General features: G+C 37.0%; 1 pseudogene; it reads right to left on the bottom strand.

Moving 5' to 3' along the window:
• Nucleotides 1-19,155: 19,155 nt before the first annotated feature.
• On the bottom strand, nucleotides 19,156-20,413 carry LOC102115156 (KATNB1-like protein 1 pseudogene; annotated as a pseudogene).
• Nucleotides 20,414-21,320: the final 907 nt, after the last annotated feature.

Here is a 21,320-nt window from a genome sequence, read left to right as displayed (position 1 = left end):
CCTTGATTCTTTAACATGGTACATGAGGTATTACATTGATTGATTTTTAGTATGTTGAACCAATTTTACATTGCTATAATTAATTGCACTTGGTTATGTTGTATGGTACTTTTTCTATATTGCTGGATTGAGTTTACCAGTATATTGTTGAAGAAATTTGCATGCATACTCATAAGAGTAATTAGTCTATAGTTTTCTTTTATTGTGATGTCTTTGTCAAGAATTGGTTTTAGGATAATAAAGCCTTTAGATATTGAGTGAGGAAGTATTCATACTCTTCTATTTTTTGGAAGAGTTTATGAAGGATTGGTATTTGCATTTCTTTAAATATTTGGTGGAATTGACCAGAGAAGTCATATTGTTTTGGGATTTTTCTTTACGGGAAGTTTTTAGACTAAAATCCCATCTCTTTATTTGCTATAGGCCTATTCAGATCTTCTGTTTCTTCTTAAGTCAGTTTTGGTAGTGTACATCTTTGTGTAATTTTTTTTCTATTTCATCTGATTTATTTGACTAATTTGCTAGTAAATAGTTTTTCATAGTATTTCATTATAATCCTTTTTATTTGTATAAGGTTAGTAGTACTATCTCTTCTTTCAGTTTAGCTTTTAATAATTTGAACCTTCTCTCTCATTTTTTTCTTGATTATTCTAGCTAAAGTTTTATCAATTTTGTTGATCATTTCAAGTAACCAACTTTGGGTTTTGTTGCTTTTCTTTACTGTTTTTCTTTTCTCTTATTTACTTGTTTCTGCTGTAATCATGATTAAATACTTACTCGTGCTTATACAAGTTTATATTAGTCCATTTTCACACTGCTCTGAAGAAATAGCCAAGATCAGGTAATTTAAAAAGAAAATAGGTTTAATTGACTCACAATTCCACACAGCTGGGGAGGCCTCAGGAAACTTACAGTCATGGCAGAAGGCAAAGGAGAAGGAGGCATCTTGTTCAGAGGGTGGTAGGATGGAGGGAGTGCAAGCAGGGTAAATGCCAGATGCTTACAAAACCATCAGATTTTGTGAGACTCACTCACTATCATGAGAGCAGCAGAGAGGAAACCACTCCCATCATCCAATTACCTCCACCTTGTCCTGTCCTTGACATGTGGGGATTACTGGGATTATTGGGATTACAATTCAAGATGAGATTTTTGGTGGGGACACAACTAAGCCATATCATTCTGCCCCGGCCCCTCCCAAATCTCATGTCCTCACATTTTAAAGCACAATTATACATTTCCATCAGTCCCCCAAAGTCTTAACTCATTCCAGCTTTAACCCAAAAGGTCATGGCCAAATTCTCATCTGAGACTAGTCAAGTTCCTTCCATCTATGAGCCTGTAAAATTAAAAGCAGGTTAGTTACTTCCTAGATACAATGGGGGTCCAGGCATTGCATGAATACACTCATTCCAAATGGGAGAGATTGGCAAAAAAAATGGGGGAATACAGGCCCCATGCAAGTCCAAAATCCATCAGGGCAGTCATTAAGCCTTGAAGTTCCAAAATGATCTCCTTTGACTCCACGTCATCCAGGTCATGCTGATGCAAGATGTGGGTTCCCACAGCATGGGCAGCTCCACCCTTGTGACTTTTCAGGGTACAGCCAACCTCCCACCTGCTTTCATGGGCTGGCATTGACTGTCTGCAGCTTTTCCTGGTGCATGGTGCAAGCTGTCAATGGATCGACCATTCTGAGATCTTGAGGACAGTGGCCCTCTTCTCACAGTTCCACTAGACAGTGTCACAGGGTGGACTCTGTGTGGGGCTAAAATTCCACATTTCCCTTCTGAACTGCCCTAACAGAGGTTCGCCATGAGGGCTCTGCCTCTGTAGCAGCCTTCTTCCTGGACATCCAGGCATTTCCATACCTCCTCTGATCTAGGCTGAGGTTCCCAAACCTCAATTCTTGGCTTCTGTGCAAACACAGGTTCAGGATCATGTGGAACCGACCAAGGCTTGGGACCTGCATACTCTAAAGAAATAGTCTAAGTTGTACCTTGGCTCCTTTTAACCATGACTGGAACTGAAGCAGCTGGGATGCAGAGCACCATGTCCCAAGGCTGCAGACAGAAGGGGGGCCCTGGACCCAGTCCATGAAACCAACTTTTCCTCCTAGGCCTCCAGGCTTGTGATGGGAGAGGCTGCCTTGAAGATCTCTGACATGCCCTGGAGATATTTTCCCCATTGTCTTGGTGACTAACATTTGGCTCCTTTGCAGTGGGCTTGAATTTCTCCCCAGAAAGTGGGTTTTTCTTTCTCTACCACATCATCAGATGTAAATTTTCCAAACTTTTACGTGCTGATTACTCTCAAATCCTTTGCTGCTTAGAAATTTCTTCCACCAGACACCCTAAATCATCTCTCACAAGTTCAAAGTTCCACAGATCTCTAGGTCAGGGCCACAATGCCACCAGTCTCTGTGCAAAAGCATAGCAAGAGTGACCTTTACTCTAGTTCCCAACAAGTTCCACATCTCCGTGTGAGACCACCTCAGCCTAGACTTTATTGTCCATATCACTATCTGCATTTTGTTCAAAGCCATTCAACAAGTCTCTAGGAAGTTCCAAACTTTCCTACATTTTCCTGTCTTCTTCTGAGCCCTCCAAGCTGATTGAACCTCTACCTGTTACCCAGTTCCAAAGTGGCTTCCACATTTTCAAGTATCTTTATAACAGTACCCCACCTGGTACCCACTTATTGTATAGCCTGTTCTCACACTGCCATGAAGAAATACCTGAGACTGGGTAATTTATAAAGAAAAGAAGTTTAATTGATTCACAATTCCACATGGCTAGAAAGGCCTCAGGAAACTTATAATCATGGCAGAAGGCAAAGGAGAAGCCGGCACCTTCTTCAGAGGGAGGCAGGACAGAGTAAGTGCAAGCAGGGAAAATGCCAGATGCTTATAAGATCATCAGATCTTGTGAGACTCACCCACCATCACAAGAACAGCGTGGAAGAAACCACTCCTATGATCTAATTACCTCCACCTTGTCCCACCCTTGACAAGTGGGAATTATTGGGATTATGGGTATTACAATTCAAAATGAGATGTTGGGTGGGACACAGCCAAACCATATCAAGGCTTTAGTTTGCTCAATTGTTTTCTGAATTTTTAAGGTAAAATGCTAGTTCATTGATGTGAGGCTTTCTTTCTTTTTTAAATATATATCATTAAAGATATACATTTCACTCAAGACAATTTTTTAGATTATAGTCCATAAGATATGATATGTTAGGTTTTTGTTTCACTTATCTCAAAGTATTTTTAATTTGTCTATGATTTTTTTCTTTGAATCATTGGCTATTTAAGAGTTTTAATTTTTACATATTTGTGAATTTCCCAATTTTCATCTACTATTGAAAATACTACAATTTAATCCCATTGTAGTCAGACAACATATTTTATATGATACCTACTCTTTTAAATTGCCGAGCTTATTCTTTTAACTAAACTTAGACTATCTTTGTAAATGTTTCATGTGTAGTTGGGAAGAATGCATATCCTGCTGTTTTTGGGTGGATTGTTCTATAAATGTTTAGGAGGTGTATTTGGCTGGTAGTGCTGTTCAAGTTTTCTTAGTGTTAATCATCTGCCTTTTTCTATCCATTATTGAAAGTGGGGTACTGAAGTCTCCCATTGTTATTGTTAAATATTCTATATCTCCCTTGATTCTGAAAAATTTTTCTTTCATGTATTTCAGGGATCTTTTGTCAGATGCATATATGTTTATAATTTTTGTAAGTGTCTGATGGTATAACCCATTCATTATTACAAAGTATCCTTATTTACTAATAACAATTTTCACTTTAAAGCCTATTTTCTATAGCCACTCTAGCTCTCTTTTTAGTTATTTTTGTTTACTATTTGCAGAATATATTTTTCCTCAACCTTTTACTTTAGGTTTACTTATGTCTTTGAATCTAAATTGTCTCTTTTAGACAGTATATAGTTAGTTTAAAAAAAAAAAAACTTCTGCCAATTTCTAGTTTTCGATTATAATAATGAATCCATTTTCATTTAATGTAATTGCTCATAAAATTGGATTTATCTGTTATTTTTTTCTGTATGTCTTATTTTTGTTCGTTGATTCTATTGCTGCCTTTTTGTGTGTGTGTTAATGATTTTTCTACTTTGTAATGCTTTATTATAGTTTTCATAATATGTTTTAGTTGTTTCTTTGTGCTTGCCCTAGTAAATATACTTTATATTTTAACTTAGAACAATCTAGTTCAGATTAATACCAGTTTAACTTCAACAAAGTACAAAAACATTATATACTGTTTTATAGTGTCAGCCCTCCTTTACTCTAGTTGTCATACATTATATCTTTAAATATTTTGTGCCAATACACATAAACTTTTAATTATTGCTTTCTAAAGTTGTCTTTTAAATCAGAAGGGAATGTTACAAAAAATAAATATATTTATACTATCTTTTGTGTAACTGATGTAGTTACCTTAACTGATGCTCTTCATTTCTTCAAATAGGTTCAAGTTATTATCTAATGTTCTTTCATTTCACCCTGAAGGATAGGATTTTCTTTAGTATATCTATTTGCTAACAGCATATTTTATGTGTTTTTTAAGGCTAATTATGTTTTAAATTTTTATTTTTGGAGGATAATTTTGTCAATCTAGAATTCTTGGTGGATAACTTTTTAATTTTCTAGTACTTTCAATATGCTATCCTACTGCCTTCTGGCCTATAATGTTTCTGATGATAAATCAAGTGTTGATCTTATTGAGGATTTTTTATGTTATGAGTCCCTTCTCTCTTGCAACTTTCAAATTAGTCCTTTTGTTTGGCTTTTAGCCATCTTATTATGATATATCTACGTGTGGATCTCTTGGAATCTAGTGAGATTTTTTAGATGTATAGATTAATGTCTTGTATCAAACTTAGAAAGATTTAAGCGATTATTTCTTCAAATATTTTCCTATCTTTCTCTTTCATGTTATTTGAGTTTAACATTATATGTATATAGATATGTTTGATGGTATTTCCTAGGTCTCCGAGACAATATTCATTTTCCTTTTCTTTTGGAATCAAAGTACATGGGGTTCCCATGCCAAGGAGTCCCAGAAACGTCTTTTCCACCCTTTAATAATTTTACTCATATGATTTCATTTTAACTTTACCCCCTTGATAGGGGTCTGTAGGTTATGATTCAGACTGGTAAAGATATCGGCCAGGTACAAAGTCAGCATTTACCTTATGAGAGTTTTTGTTTTTATTTTTATTTTAACTTTACTTATTGGTAGGAGAGTTGAGGCAAGAAGCTTTAACTTGAACCAGCCAGAATCCAAGGTTGGCCCAGTATCAATATCCACTTCAATTTTCTCCCTTTCTTTAATTTTAGCTACTACAGATATCAATAACCAAGAAATTGTAGATTTAGTTTATTTATTACTACTTTGCATATCATTATGCATTCAAACTCTTCAAGAGTTTGATCCATTATTTCTTAACTCTATTGGTAACTTTTGCTTTTATTAATTGATCACAACACATCTGCAGCTCCATACTATTAGTAACCCCATGACCATCGAAAAATTCTTTATCCTCTTACCACTATTCATTCTTTTTTCAAAACACATGTTTCAGTGAGTCAGGGTCATTCTTGGAAACACCCACTCCACTCCTGTTACCAGCTACCTAGAGTTAGACAAACTTCAAAGTTTGAGGGCATTGCCAGGTCTGTCTATTCAAGATGTCTGACACAAACTGCAGGTTTGGGAAATTTCTAAAACCACCCTAAGTTTTGATGATTTGCTAGAAGCCTTCACAAAATCCATTAAAAGTTATTTTAGTCATGATTTTACTTTAGTATAAGGAAAAAATACAAATTAAAATCAACCAAAGAAAGGGTTGTTCAGGGCAAAGCCTGGAAGGGTTCTAAACATGAAGATACTGTTATCATCAAGAAACATTGTCTTTCCAGAGTTAACATATGACAATATACATGTAGTGCTGCCAACCAGAGAATCTCACCAGAGATATGGTATTTGGAGATGGGGGGGGATTAATTACATATGTACGATAGAGTGATTATCCACATGATTGAATTCAATATTGAAGTCAACAGATTATCATATGACCCAAAGACACCCCCCAACTTCTTAATCACATGGTTAGAGTTTCTGGCCTTGTCATTTCATACCCTAAAACTGTTAGGTGTTGCAAGCCTCATCCCATCCTAAGATCTGGTATGGCCAACCCTTGGTCTAAACAAACTATCCTTTGATGACAGAAGTGTATGATGTTGATTACTTCCCAGAATGTGAGGCAAAGGCTGGATCTCTTTCTGACCAACAACAAATTGTTTATGACATGTACTAGACAGATAAGTAAATTACAATTATCTGGAAATGAGGTTTGGATTATCATCAGAAAAACCTAAGGCACAGTTCCCTTCACTAAAGCAATGATAATGCTTTATAAATAAAATTCAAGGATTTTTTCCCATATAGGTTTTTTTATACAACAAACACCTGAAAACTTTGTGATTTAAAACACCAATTATTTTTTATCTCATGAACCTGTGAGCCTGCAATTTGAATTAGCTCATCTTGATATAACTTCCCAGCTTGACTGCATTCACTCAATGTGTCTGCCAATCCAGGTTGCAGCAGGCCAATCTGAAATGGCTTAGTTGAGAGAGAACATCATTGTCCCGTGTGATGTCTCATTCTCCAGAAAGCTAGTTTGGACAATTCAACTGGCAGCTGGCCCTTTAGACTTCCAAAAGAGTGAAGAGAAAGTATGCAAGTTCTCTTAGGTTCTGTACTTATACCTGCAAAGTCATATCACAAACATGATGAATACAGAGATAGGAATTAATGTGGCCATTGTTTTTGCAATCTAACAAAGGAGGTTATTACCAGAAGCAGTGGGACTACACGCTGAATTAGTGAAATTAATACATGTCCACAACAGTGTGTGTAATGTTATTATAACCTCTGCTTTATAAATGAGAAAGTAAAGTTTATTAAGTATCTTTAATGAGATCATATTATTAGTGAGAACTGGGACCAAATAGATTTTCTGACACCCAGTAGATATTTCCATTAGATATATAAGTATACAGACATGCATACACATATTTCTTTATTGCTCATAATTCATGTCAATTAGTCTTTATTAGAATATGGGATGCATAAATGTAAGAGAATTTTTATATTAAAATTGACAGATACATTTTAGAACAAGTTTATGAGCTACGCAAAACTTTTATCCTATACAGTGTTTATATTTAGTACACAGAATTAACATATTTCAAAGTATAGTAACATTATATCTAGTAGGATTATTTCTTATGTAAAGCAAACTGTCTTTCAAATTTGGATTAACCATATCTTTCATGACCCAATATAGAAAGTAAAAGCAGTAAAGCTAGTAGCATACATGGGAATATGGACTCAGAGGATGATGAACAGAAAAAGTCTGTGTAATTAAAAATAGAAATAAATAAAAAATAGACATTGATAAGTATAAATCTAAGGTAAGCTAGTCATAACTCATGCAAATTTTACATACGTTGCATAAGAATAATCTACGGTGCAATTATTCATCCATGAGAGCTTCTAAAGAGTTTATTCTATATACTTTTAATGCAGGTTTTATCCATAGTATTTATTTCTAAATCTTGACTTTAAAAGTGAGTGCATATCTAATCTAACCAGCTTTCATCTTACTGTAACTTTATGAGAAAATTATTCTCCCTACGTTAAAATCATGGAGCATAATTTGATTTCTTTAGGATATGATTGGTTGATGTTATTCAAATTATTTGTCTTAAATTACTTATACTAGTGTACTCAACAATCTTTTTATACAGATACCTATTAATTTATTTTGATCATTATAGCAGACCCATAAAGACTAAATATGGCAATACAGGCAAATGACAATCTTGGTCTGATTAAATGATAAGGTGCTCAAAATATCTTATAAAGCAGGAAATTTTTATTTCAATTTTTAGAAGAAGAAATTTAGAGATTTAGTTTTATAAGGTTGCAAGATCAGTAATCCAAAAAACTGGAACTCAAAAAAGTTTGATCTAGCAATAAAGATTAACTCTTTCTAACTCTTTCTACTAGAGTACAGCAGAAAAAAGACACATATATCAAAAGGAAAAGTAAATCAGTTGGGTCCAGTATACACATGTAAGCTGATGGGATGGGGATTGAGCAAAGGAAGTAGAGAAGATTCTTCAACTACAGAAAAATGTTCCAGTCAGGCAACTTTGTTAATTCTTCCTGATATATGAGGAATAATGTATAAAACGTTCATGGCAATCTTACTTATAATGAACAACATTAAAAAGAACTGAAATGTCCACCAACAATAGAAAGGTAAATAAATCCTAGCAAATGCACATAATGATACAATGGAATATCACACAGCAGTGAGAAACTACAAACTGTTAATACTTACCACAACATGGGCGAGTCTGACAGAATAATGTTGTGTGAAATAACTCAGACAGCAGACGACTACCTAACTCCATCTGTATGAATTTCAAAACCAATATACCTAGTCTGTAGTGACAGAAGTTGGAATGGTGGAGGAGGACATTATGTATCAGTCTGGGTGCTGGTAGTGTTCTATATTTTTACCTAGGTTGTAGAAAATGAGTGTCTAGATGTGAAGAACTTAATAAAGCTTTACTTAATATTTTTGTACTTGATATAAATTATTTTGTGGGGGAAAGTAAAATAATGTTGCAATGAATTCTCAAAGTAATAACATATGTAAGAAAGTGCAGTGATTCAAAATATATTTTCTAAAGTACAGTGTCAAACTTCATTGAATACCTTAACATCTCAAAGCACTTATAACTGGCCAGAATTGCTGTAGCTCTAAACCGGAAGATTAGCCAGAGTCAGAACGGGCATGCAGAAATCAGTGAGTTTTTGTGTTTGGTTGGTTGGTTTGGTTGATTGTTTTGGTTTGGTTTGGTTTGGTTTGGTTTGGTTTGTGAGACGGAGTCTCACTCAGTAGCTCAGGCTGTAGTGCAGTGGCGAGATCTTGGCTCAGTGCAAGCTCCGCCTCCCGGGTTCACGCCATTCTCCTGCCTCAGCCTCTTGAGTAGCTGGGACTACAGGAGCCTGTCACCATGCCCACCTAATTTTTTGTATTTTTAGTAGAGACGGGGTTTCACCATGTAAACCAGGATGGTCTGGATCTCCTGACCTCGTGATCCACCCACCTGGGCCTCCCAAAGTTGGGATTACAGGCGTGAGCCATTGCGCCCAGCCAATCAGTCGTCATTTCAGGAATACATCATTCTGGTCATACAGCATTAGCTGCTTCTTTTTCTCCAAAGTGAGAACTGATCGAGAGGATTTGAATGGAAATCCATTGTCCTGTGACGTCTCATCAGCTCCAGAGAAAATTGGGCCATTTACGTAAAACAAATGTTTTAAATTCTTAACTGACTTTCTGAAGTTTCATGGTTAGGGTCCAGGCATTTGGTATTTACAAGCTCCATACAGGTTTTGATGAGCAACCAGGCTTGAACAACACTGTTCTAAGAAATGAAAGTTAAAAGGAAGAACATACAGGGCTTCTTGAGGGCAATGTCTTCACTCCATTTTATCCTTTCCATCACCATGTGAGAGCGATGCTTATCTTCAGTTTAATGATGTGTATCTTCAGTTTATAAAGGAGGAAACTGTACCTACAAAAGTTTATACAACATGCCCAAATACAGACAGGGAGGACGTGGCCAGATCGAGATTCTACATCATATCAATCATGCTCCAAACAGCTGATTTGTTATACCAGGCTACCTCCCAAGATAAATGGACATTTTGGGAAATTCATTATTATGAATCATCAACCCTACTAATTTACTCATAAATTTTTGTGAGTAAATATAGGAGAGTATAAATATAAGAGAATCTAATACTCATTTCTTATTTGGTGAAAGCGAGAAATGAATATTTGATTCTCTTTTATTTAGAGTCTAAATTCTGTACTCTTCCTTCACAAGCACAAACAAAGTGGTATCAGTTTTGTACCACACTAGCTGAACTCTCTCAAAAGATCAAAACTGTACCAAGGGTTGAAAGAGGACAGTAGGTGGCAAACCCACTGCTTCAGTTTTAAAGGGTTGGCAATGAGCAATTTTCCTGTTTCTTATTTAAATTCATGAAGCAGAAGAAACATCATGTTAGTTAAGTACATGCACTCTGGAGCAGTCTGCCTGATTTGGACTCCTGGCTCTCCTACTTCCTAAGTGATGTGGAGCAAGCTTCTAAACTCTGTGGACCTTAGTTTAACCATATATATGATGGGAATGGCGATAATAATAGCACCTACTTCAAGGCATTAAGTTCATATTTGTAACGGATGTATAACAATATCTGGCTCATGGTCTGGAGGTCATTATTCTTAGCAAACTAACACAGGAACAGAAAACCAATTGCTACATGTTCTCACTTATAAGTGGGAGCTAAATGATGAGAACACATGGACACATAGAAGAAACAACACACACTGGGGTCTTTTGGAGGATACAGGGTGAAAGGAGGGAGAGGATCAAGAAAAACAACTAATGGGTACCAGGCTTAATATCTGTGTGATGAAATAACTTATACAATGATACAAGTTTATCTATGTAACAAACCTGCACTTGCGCCCCCGAACATAAAATGAAAGTATTTTAAGCCTTTTTTTTTTTTTTTTTTTTTTTTTGAGACGGAGTCTCGCTGTGTCACCCAGGCTGCAGTGCAGTGGTGCGATCTCGGCTCACTGCAAGCTCCGCCTCCCGGGTTTATGCCATTCTCCTGCCTCAGCCTCCGAGTAGCTGGGACTACAGGCGCCCGCCACCACGCCCGGCTAGTTTTTTGTATTTTTAGTTGAGACGGGGTTTCACCATGTTAGCCAGGATGGTCTCGATCTCCTGACCTCTTGATCCACCCGCCTCGGCCTCCCAAAATGCTGGGATTACAGGCTTGAGCCACCGTGCCCGGCCAAGCCTATTTTTTTAAAGTAAAGGCATGCCAAAATGAAGTTATAAAATTGTGGTATACATTTAGCAAAATTATGCTTTAAACATTTACAACACATTTATTTATTCACAAGACAAAGGATTTATTTAAAAAGTCATCATGCTGGGAGTCTAGTAATTGGACATAAATTTGAATGAACAGTGCCTTCGTTTTTCAGTCATGTCGTTGTATTTCTAACTGTGTATAATTAATTTGGAGATTATAGTCTAAATGAGAATCTTCCTGAGTGTGAAGCCCGTATTAGTTTCCCATTCCTACTATAACAAATTACCACAAACTTAGTAGCCTAAAACAACTTGAGTATATTATCTTATAGTTCTGCATATCAAAAGTCTGAAAGCGGGATGGTAGGGCAATATTTTTTCTGGAAGCTTTAAGAGAAAAGCCTGTTTCTTTGCCTTTTCCAGCTTTTAGATGTTGCCTGCATTTCCATTCCTTCCTGCACTCTGACCACTGCTTCCATCCTCATACCTCCTTCTCTAACTCTGACCTTTCTCTTACAAGGACCCTTGTGATTACATAGGACCCACCTAGGTAATTCAGGCGACTCTCCCCCATCTCAAAATCTTTAACTTAACCGCATCTGAAAGCCTCTTTAACATTGTAAGGTAACATACTTATAGGTTTTAGGGATAAGAACATGAGCATCTTTGCAGAGCTATCATTCTGCCTACCACGGAAGCCCAAAATAAAAACCACCCCAAGAACGTTTCTGTTCTGCACTTTCTGCATTGTAATTCAGGTTGTTTTTTTTTTTTCCCCCTAAACTTTTCAGCTGATATCTTAGAATGATTATTACCAGTGAGTCACAAAGGATTTCAGCCCAGAGGATTTCACTTTCCAGCATATGTATTTTCATATGCTTGATGCAGAGATGATGTTCTTATAATGTGGCTGCTATAACTTAGTATTAAATAACAAGGAAGCTACTTCTGTTACCCAAAGTTTGCATAACATGGAACTAATTATTTACATTTATATGAAAAATACACAGAAAATATACGTTGCTTCATATTGTATATATGAATGAATACTATAGTCTTTTTTTTTCACCACAAGTTGGTCTTCTAGACATTGTTAACATACAGTATGTAAAATCTAAGGATCTACGAATTCATGTAAGATCTAAATTGATATACTTGCCCTGTAAAGAAAACTAAATCAGTAAGATAAGATTCTGGTTAAAAAAGCAACATCTGTCTCGTGGTAAGTATTTGATAAATAGATTTATGATGATGATGATGATGATGATATGTGCAAACTTAGATTCTCACAGAAAGCATTCAAACAATGCAGGTGGCATTTTATTACTTTTATCATCTTTCATAGTCCTGCGTCACAAATATATCACTCTCTTCTCAAAACGCTGGGGGAGAAGTTAGCAATGTTTTGCAAAATTTTGTTAAAAAATCACACAATTACTCTACACAAAACAATTCTTCTCATGCTGCTGCCCCTTTTTTGTTTTTGAATACACAATATTTTATGGCATGAATAAGAGGAATAAATAATTACATCAAATCTCATATTACAAAGCCTCATTAAAAATCAATTACCACCTTCTGTTTCTTTAATTTCTCCTTATACCATTTAGTCACTTTTATAACTGACTCTCATTTTTCTAATGAGAGACAATTTTTCACTCCCACCTACATAAGGTTAATAGAATCAAAAGAAACCAATTCTATTTTCTACCTAATAAAATGCTAAATATATATATATACACAAACACATTTATATATATATATACATATATATAGATATATAGATATATAGATATTTTTTTGAGATGGAGTCTCTCTCTGTCACCCAGGCTGGAGTGGAGTGGCATGATCTCAGCTCACTGCAACCTCCGCCTCCTGGGTTCAAGCGATTATCCTGCCTCAGACTCCTAAGTAGCTGAGACTACAGGAGCGTGCCACCACGTCCAGCTAATTTTTTGTATTTTTAGTACAAACGGGGTTTCACCATGTTAGCCAGGATTGACTCGATCTCCTGACCTCGTGATCCGCCTGCCTGGGCCTCCCAAACTGCTGGGATTACAGGTGTGAGCCACCATGCCAGGCCAAAATGCTATATTTTTATGTAAATCAATATGATTCATCATATTATTTGCTTTCAAAAATGTTTAAGTTTTTGAATAAAATTTTGAGAAAAGTGATTCATTCACATGTCCATCTCTGCTCAGCTAGTTGAATAAAGATTCTTTAGCTTGGGGACATTTTTAGCTTTTCAGCATGCCAGTTTCCTCAGCAATGATGGACACACCTATCAGTAGGATCTTCAGATTTGCTGAACTTCTGTTAGTCTCCCCAATCAAGAAAGAAGCCATATTTCACAAAGAAATAGTAATGTATACATTTATGAAGGTAAAATAAAGTCAGTTATTATGAACTCAAATTACTGTCCAAAGTTTCATATGCAAAAACGGGTGTTAGGCCGGGCGCGGTGGCTCAAGCCTGTAATCCCAGCACTTTGGGAGGCCGAGACGGGCGGATCACGAGGTCAGGAGATCGAGACCATCCTGGCTAACACGGTGAAACCCCGTCTCTACTAAAAAATACAAAAAACTAGCCGGGCGAGGTGGCGGGCGCCTGTAGTCCCAGCTACTCGGGAGGCTGAGGCAGGAGAATGGCGGGAACCCGGGAGGCAGAGCTTGCAGTGAGCTGAGATCCGGCCACAGCACTCCAGCCTGGGCGACAGAGCGAGACTCTGTCTCAAAAAAAAAAAAAAAAAAAAAAAAAAAGGGTGTGAATCTGATTTTAAATTAATAAGGCCTGCAGTGTGCTTGCATAATTGAATTTTATAATTTATGGAATAATGAGCAGGTATTGGTCTTTGACATTCTAAGATAAATTTAAATTATCAACTAAAATAATCGTGAGCCAAGATTTGGTATGTATGCTAGAAGATATCTCTCTGCTTACATGTCGCATGTATTAAATTTGCACTTTTGTGCTGTGGAGAAAATCATTTCAAAATATGGTAGTAAGTAGGCCGGGCGCGGTGGCTCAAGCCTGAAATCCCAGCACTTTGGGAGGCCGAGACGGGTGGATCACGAGGTCAGGAGATCAAGACCATCCTGGCGAACACGGTGAAACCCCGTCTCTACTAAAAAATACAGAAAACTAGCCGGGCGAGATGGCGGGCGCCTGTAGTCCCAGCTACTCGGGAGGCTGAGGCAGGAGAATGGCGTGAACCCGGGAGGCGGAGCTTGCAGTGAGCTGAGATCTCCGTCTCAAAAAAATAAAAAATAAAATAAAACAAAATATGGTAGTAAGTAATAGAAATGGTTTAATTCTTTCTGAACTCTTACCTCTACCAAAGTAACAACAAAGTTTGACAGTTTAGAAAATGAGACTGTTGAGAAAACAAACTCAGAATATAAGAAGTTCCTGGGGTGCCAGGGATGATAAGGTTGTGTAGTCATCAAATTTTTATGATTATTGATGTAAATTTCTACAAGTATTATTACACTATCTTCCTGCGGCCAAAACCTCCTAGTCCATTTTCTATCAGGCATCTCTCAAGTAGATGCTCATAGGCCACCCAATATTTTGTATGTAATACTCCTGGAGCAAGTGCATGTGCCTCTTGCTGCAGAGTGCGATGGAAATATTTATAGCAAAATTTTAATTTATTGTTGCTGTTCCTATTCTTCTGCAGTTATCTGGGCCTGAAAATTATCACCCCTTACCATAATTGGAAACACACACACACAACACTCAAATTCTGTAGTTTCAGAGGAAAATAAAATTAAATTTCATGAGTTGGCATATGCCTGTTTTGGCCTATCCCCTTCTTTGCTTCCCTCCAATAGCAGGGGTAATTATAAGTTCACTATATTTTATCACTTGACTTTATCTGTCAAAATGTTGTTTTAAAACGCATATGCCTGCTGTTTTTAAGTCTTTCTGCATCCCAGCTGAGGCCTTGATGCAGCAAATGTTACAGTTGTGCCTTTTTTTCCTTGCTATCTGGGACAGAAGGAGAGTATAGGTAACCGTTGGTGAGCTAACTAAGAACTTGAATAACTCCCACAGGAAGAGCTGGTAGGGAGTTTGTATTTTTGGCCATGAATCCAGGGCTTTCATTTTAAGTTCCAGGGTGCGTCATGCAGTTGAGCACTGATTGAATGGGGGCACTGGAGGCTCTAGGGAGCAAGCTGTGACATTTTTCTGAGCCTGAAGGCTGCTCACAGTCATTACTGCACAGGCCTTGCTGACTGCTACTTCAGGGAAACGCAGGGAGAAGGAGGTTGTGCTTCCAAGTGTGGGTGGTCGAATAAACTCTTTTAGCAGCAGCAGTTGGTCTATTTAGCCTGAAAAAGAGACCACCAGCAGCCCCCAAAGTGCTAAAAAATTACAATCAATTTTAAAAATATATATTATATTACATAAAAGACTATAAGAGTGAGTGCTGGGCATTGCTTTACAGTAGTCCTAGCTGCTAAATGAGGCAGTCACATGCAGCCAAGCGGGATTTACCCTGTAACCCAGAGAATTTCCAGCTCTCCCACCATTCTATCCTTCTCTCAGGAGGAAGAGAGAAAAAAGTCTAAACAAAACAAAAAATAGCAGCAGAAAGCAAAAAACACAAGCTAGTTTAGAGAAAAGGTATTGAAGTAAACTACTGAAATTTAGTAGTCTTGAGATTTACACTTTGGTTATGAGTGGTTTAAGATTAGTTTTTATGTAAAGGGATTTTTAAGGCTCCTATGCTGGCCTTACATTTAGGTAGTGATTAGGGACCAGCTTATGTCTTCAAATTCATTTAGGATATTAATCGTCAGTATTTTTCTTTAATATTAGTGTTAACAAGGATTATCTCAAAGTTTTAAAAGACATAAACGAGGCCTGGCACCATGGCTCATGCCTATAATCCCAGCACTTTGGGAGGCCAAGGCAGGCGAATCATGAGGTCAGGAGTTTGAGATCAGCCTGACCAACATGGTGAAACCCTGACTCTACTGAAAATACAAAAATTAGCTGAGTGTGGGGGTGCATGCCTGTAATGCCAGCTACTCAGGAGGCTGAGGCAGAAGAATCGCTTGAACCTGTGAGGTGGAAGTTGCAGTGAGCCAAGAATGTGCTACTGGACTCCAGCCTGGACAATACAGTGAGACTCCATCTCAAAAAACAAAACAAAACAAAAAAAGATATAAATGATGTCACTTAATTGTTTAAGAAATTCTTGGCTGCTAGATTTTTTCCAAATGCTAATTTAAAATCACAGGTAAAACATAAAATACATTAATACCTAAACCATCATATTAAAATAAAGATTTTTAAAAAATCTATACAATCAGAAATGCAAATATCATGGTTATTGCAAGCAACCTATACATAGATGGATTGACTAATGATATCTTAATTTCAAATGTACAAAATACAACTCCTTCCATACTTTGAGGTTCTCATCAAACTCCAAACTTAAAGTGCAGTGTGTGAAAGAAATAACCTTTCTAAGACCGTCATTATGAAAAATTCTCACATTTTGAAGAATTCAGAGATACACCTTGTCTCAGAATTCTTCCAGCAATAGGAAACAGGTAGTCTCATACATTTAAAGAACTTTACTTATTGAAACATGTATAGTTAAATTAAACTGAATTACGTGCTAGCCCCTCCAAGAATCATGTTGCTTTAAGAACCCATACCTGATGAACAAAGGTATTAATGAAATGGGAGAGTTCCCTGTCCCCCCTCACAGGATGTACAATAGTGGTGTGGCTCGTCTGTTCAGCAGCCATGCACTCAAACCACTTGTGGGAGGGAGAGCACACAGATGAGCAGGTGCAGGAGCCAAGGTGAGCACTTTGGGGCTCCAGCTCCACAGTAGTGTCTAGGGGTGGGTGCCTGTGACTCCCAAAGCCCCAGTGGGCTTGTTACAGTGCTCTTTTAGCTCTGCTGTCTACAGACACCTTAAGTGCCCTCTTGGTCCCCGAGTTCTTGTCCAGTGTCCAGGAAGAGTCAGATCACATGGACAAACCAAAGGATGGCAAATGCAGGGGTTTTATTGCTGGGTGGAAGTGGCTCCCAACAAGATGGATGGGAAGCTGGAAAGGGGATGAAGTGGGAAGATGATCTTCCCCTGGAGTTTAGCTGTCCCATGGCTGAACTCCTCTAACATTCAGATGCTCCTTCTCTTCTCTCCTTTGTCAAGCTGCCCTGCCACTCTGCTGCTCTTCTGTTCCTCCTGCTCTTCTGCTTGTGGAACCTGAGGTTTGGGGTTCATATGGGTACAGGATAGGTGGGTGTGCTGGGCCAAAAGGCAACATTTGGGTGTGAAAACAGAAATGCCTGTTCCCATTTAGGGCCACAGGTTTCCAGGCTTAATGGAGGGGTCTTTGCCAGGGACCCACCTTCTTTTACCCAGTATCCCTGCCTCCTATCCATATCATTAATAGTTAGAACTTCATAAAAAGAGAATGCCATGTTTGGAAAATGGCAACCACAAGATTTCCCTAATCTGGGCATTTTCTCCATTCAAGCCTTGTCTCTCTCTGATGACTTACTCTACATTTAACATATTCCCCATTTCTATTAAATATCTCAATTGTTTGTAAACAAACCACTGTGATTTTAGCACTTCAATGTCCTGCTTTTCAGGTTTCTGATCTATAGCTTTTTCTCCCACAAATGACTTCCCCATTCTTTTTAACAACAGGTACTGGGACTCAGCTCTTAGTGAGGTAAGGGCTCTCCAGTTGGTCTTCAGGCTTTCCTTCATTTTCTCACATGGGCCTCCTCAGGATAGGGTGACCTGACAGTTGGAAAACTTCCTGTATTCCTGATTCTAATGCTATGAGTCAAGGATCTAATTCTTTATAATTTTATTCCATTTGGAGTCCTGCAATATTTATATGATTCACCTTCCATTTGAGAATATGTAGTATGTTTAAAGTTAGCTTTTTTCTTCTGGTTCTCTTCACCAGAAGAACCAACATTAATTCCTTCAGCACTTCCTTGAATTTCTCTTAAAATGTGAGTTCTGGAGTGAAAAACTTAACTCTGATTATACTCTAACAATTTAATTACTCTTTCCTTTTACTTGAACACTTTTGTGCCATCTCAGATTTTACTCACTGTTATAGTAGAAGTTAAATTATGTCAAAGGGTTGAAATTTAACCAAAATTATTAAGTTATTTTCATAGAAACTTGTATTAAGGGGATGTGTCCTTCATCCTGTAGCTATACAGCTACCTCGAATGGGCTTTTTAAAAAAGAAGTATTTAGTGAACTTACTCAAATCAAGAATGTTTAAATGATATAGATGTGAGATATATTAGAAATCCATATACAATAAAAAGTGAAGTAAACTAGCCAACTCCATGTACATTTCCAGTTAAATATTTATACTGATACATATTAACCTTTTTCTTTAGATAGGGTTAGACAGGAGTAATACATATATGTACATGACATGATGATTCTGGCACAAAGGTCAGATATTTTCAAGTTTTAAAAATGGTATGGAATATGTTTCAACAACACTCCACATAAATATAAACCCCTGATTTAATTTAATGATTTTCATCATGCCAGAAGCACAGTTGGTTTTAATTTTTTAAAACAGATACTGGTATCATAGGCATTTCTCATACACAGTATCTTAGTATGGACAAAAATATTTAAGATTGATTTTTGCCATGATGTTTTAAACTTTCATTATTTTAAATACAAAATGACAGCCACACATATTTGTTTTTTCATTAAAACACAGTCTTCAAAAAGTTACTGATGATTGCTCTTTAGGGTTCCTAGCCATACGCCTTCTCTTAGTTTTTCACATAATATAAATTATATTTTTATGCAGGATTGTATTAAGATCCAGTAGTTCTTTAACAATGTTAGCAAATAACTATATAAACCCCAAATGGAGCAAGGTCAACATTTTCCATAGTGTACTTTCATCTCACTAAAGTTAAAGCTGTTTCTTTTGGGTATTTTTTCACTTCTATGTGAAGTAGATTGTTACGGTTTCATTCATGGTTTTATTATGTGACTTTTTAAAATTAAAAAAAAAAATCGTTTTAATTTCTTCCACAGTTCACATCTCTCAGAAGAAATCTTTCTTTTTCTTGTAAATTATATAGTCCAGGGATGTTTTGAATAAACAAATGTTCTTTAGTTGATTAAATCTCTCACTGGTAATAAATAAGCATCTGCTTCCTTAGCTATATTACCAGTATATCCTGGAACCAAAGTAAGATGGTTTTCCTGCTCCCACAATCCATTTAACTGTTGTTTTAAAACCTGAATATTTCCATTATTTATAATTTCTCTTTTGGACAATAGTTCTGACCACCACCTTTTAATGACTGCTTGAAGCCAGTTTAAACCAAATGTTAGGTATTTTTCAAATTTGCTTTTACATAGTGAATTTACTAGAGGCAACGAGACTACCCAACCTTCAAGTAAGATATATTGTTTTTCTCCCTATAAACTACTGGTGAGCACAGGAAGGCAATCTACCACAATGCCAAGATCTTCTATTCTCACCAAACAAGATGCAAATTCACATATACTTCTTTCTCCAGAAAGTTAAAGCTACATTCAATTTCAAATTCCTGCTGAGCAAAACTTGGGCCATTTGTTTCATGATCCTGAGAAACTTGAGAAAAATACTGACTGTATTGTGATGATGGGCTTTATGTCTGTGAAAAATCGGAATCACTGGGGTTAAGCAAATATATTTGACTACTCTGGTATAATTTTTCAGGCAGGTGGTTTGCACAAACCAGTTCATTTTCTCTATTTGCCATGTCACAGCTCCACTTCTAGGGGACTGTGTTTTTTTGTTTGTTTTGTTTGTTTTTCCTGTAAAAGAGGTTTAGAAAGGGATCATGAACTAACTTTCTATGAAAGATTACCTTACATAGTTTTTGGGTTTTTTTTTTTTTTGAGATAGAGTCTCACTCTGTCGCCCAGACTGGAGTACAATGGTGCAATCTTGGCTCACTGCAAGCTCTGCCTTCTGGGTTCATGCCATTCTCCTGCCTCAGCCTCCCTGGCTGACTACAGGTGCCAACCACCACGCCCAGCTATTTTTTTGTATTTTTAGTAGAGACGGGGTTTCACCATGTTAGCCAGGATGGTTTCAATCTTCTACCTCGTGATCCACCCACCTTGGTCTCCCAAAGTGCTGGGATTACAGGTGTGAGCCACTGTGCCTGGCTAGATTACCTTACATAGTTTTATCTGGACTTTTCACAGCTTGTCCAACTCTTCTATTTATATAAACTGCCAACTGTTGTGATTTCTTAACTTCCTTCTTGTTCTTATTAATGAAATTAGAAATGCTTTTCCTAGGTCCATCAACGAAATGATCCTAAATATTATTTCAAAAGTTCTGCTTTTTAACATTGTGGGTTTCAGATGCCATCATCTCTTAAATACTGGTGTTTCTTGGTACCATGATTTCTTAGCCCAGCCCTGGCACTGACCAACCAGGCCAGGCAGCCTACAGTTCCCCTTGGCTGCAGTCCAGGCCTTACTCGGGGCCATTTCTACCTTGAGTGTTTCTTAAATCACATCTCTAAAAATTCAGTCTTATTCACTGCAATTCCAGATTGAAAAATTGAGATTTAAAAATCTTTTAGATCTAGAATCCCTTATTCAATATATTGAGTATATCTCCAACAGCATCCAAAATTTGGAAAATGTGATATATATACCCTACAAAATTTCTATCAAGATTCATAAATATTTGTTAAGCATCTATTGTGTTTATTTGAATACAATTAAATAAGACCTATTTTCTGCCTTGAAAGACTTTATAAAACTATAAATTCCATGACAGAGGGAAAACAGCTGGCCAATTTCCCACTGGGACACTCAGCATCAGCACTGTGCCTGGCACAGTTCAAGTCCATGATGCCTTGGGAATTAATGAGTGGATGTTGGAGAGGAGGCAGGAATATGAACAACTAATATGATGTGTTGTAACAAATGCCAATCCAATTTCTAACAAAGTTGGGTAAGGGTACAATTACCAAATCTATACCTTGCTGCTAGAACTTTTCCCCTACATTTACTTTACTCTAATCAGACACTTCCAGCAAGTTACATTTAATCCAGCTATCCTACGAAGGGTATCAAGCACCCTGGTGAATTCAAGATCCACTGTGTCCAAAATACTATGCTCAAAACAGGCTCTTGATATCCAAGTATATACTACCTATTAAAAATAAAAACTTGATATATTAAACATCACCTGAAGGCCTCCTCTTATAGCTTAGCCAGTGAAGATTTTGTAGGACTGTTAAAAGAAAAACTTCAGCTGAATTAAA

The sequence above is a fragment of the Macaca fascicularis genome, chromosome 6 (assembly GCF_037993035.2).
Source record: "Macaca fascicularis isolate 582-1 chromosome 6, T2T-MFA8v1.1".
Taxonomy (NCBI): Eukaryota; Metazoa; Chordata; class Mammalia; order Primates; family Cercopithecidae; genus Macaca; species Macaca fascicularis.
The sequence above is the reverse complement of the archived record's forward strand: the minus strand, read 5'-3'. Positions and strand labels throughout refer to the sequence as shown.